We start from the raw sequence: 413 nt of genomic DNA on the forward strand, positions 1-413 counted from the left end.
CTTTGTTGGAGTTATCAAAATTGACTCTTTCTTGCGGTGATAATTGCTTTTGCAAGGATTACAAATATTGGCAGTTTTCATGTGTCAGTTAGCCGTGTAAGATTTATCGAAAGTGGTCATTCCTACCTGAAGTCCATCGCCTATGGTTTGGAAATTGCGAAATTGGCTATCGATGCAGTGATTAACTTGCATCTGGTAGTCGGTTTTCAGAAATGTATTATATTTATGAATTGTGACCATACTGAATGATTGCTTTAGATGAAAAAGATATTTAAACAAGTCATCGACTCTATTTTAATGAAATCAGTGATTTTTCTTCATTTATATAGTTGTGCAAGTTTGGAAATATAGTGCTATGTATTATATAAACCATTCAGTAAGATTTGGGTATTTTAATTATCCCTTGCATATGC

At 32.9% G+C, this 413-nt stretch overlaps 1 protein-coding gene across 1 annotated transcript in view; it reads left to right on the plus strand.

Moving 5' to 3' along the window:
• LOC119592148 overlaps positions 1 to 283 on the plus strand; it is a gene marked incomplete in the record, with an annotated part of 3,808 nt that extends 3,525 nt beyond the window's left edge. The window contains 1 exon segment of the mRNA XM_037940970.1: positions 1 to 283.
• Between the last annotated feature and the right edge of the window lie 130 nt (positions 284 to 413).

This window comes from Penaeus monodon, chromosome 29 (assembly GCF_015228065.2).
Source record: "Penaeus monodon isolate SGIC_2016 chromosome 29, NSTDA_Pmon_1, whole genome shotgun sequence".
Classification (NCBI taxonomy): domain Eukaryota; kingdom Metazoa; phylum Arthropoda; class Malacostraca; order Decapoda; family Penaeidae; genus Penaeus; species Penaeus monodon.